This window comes from Capsicum annuum, chromosome 4, assembly GCF_002878395.1.
Source record: "Capsicum annuum cultivar UCD-10X-F1 chromosome 4, UCD10Xv1.1, whole genome shotgun sequence".
Taxonomy (NCBI): domain Eukaryota; kingdom Viridiplantae; phylum Streptophyta; class Magnoliopsida; order Solanales; family Solanaceae; genus Capsicum; species Capsicum annuum.
The window spans coordinates 190775035-190775770 of record NC_061114.1 but is presented as its reverse complement, the minus strand read 5'-3'; positions in this window follow the sequence as shown (position 1 = coordinate 190775770).

Below are 736 nucleotides of genomic sequence, written 5' to 3'. Positions count from 1 at the left end.
CCCGTAACAAGAGAAATAAATGCTTTAATAGGAATGAAACAACGACAAGTAAATTTCTTACAATTAGAAATAGTGCGTTTAAATATTCATGATACAATGAAATCTATAAAGGTTCAGGAAATAATGAAAATAGTCTCGGACCAAATAACGATGGATATTTGTGTTGATCAACCAAATACTTTCTGGAATCGTATGAAACATATTGTTTCTCTTCCTTATGAAGAGGGTTTCAATGAAGATAAAATCCCAATTAAATCTCGACATTGCCATATGAATACAGAATTAGCTGAGTTCTATAAAAAGGAGATTGACAGTCTCTTACAGAAAGGCCTTATGAAACCTTCCAAATTCCCGTGGTCTTGTACTGCTTTCTATGTGAATAATGCTACTGAAAAAGAACGAGGTATGCCAAGACTTGTTATTAACTATAAACCTCTAAATAAAGTTTTGATATGGATTAGGTACCTAATACATAATAAAAAGGACTTGCTCTCTACATTATATGATGCCAATATATTTTCTAAGTTTGACTTAAAATTTGAATATTGGCAAATTCAGATTGATAAAGATCTCACATATTGAACTACTTTTAATGTTCCTTTTGGACAATATGAATGAAATGTCATGCCATTTGGTTTGAAAAATGCTCCTTCTGAATTTCAAAAAATTATGAATGATATTTTTAATCCTCATATGAATTTTATAATTGTCTATATTGATGATATTCTAGTATTGT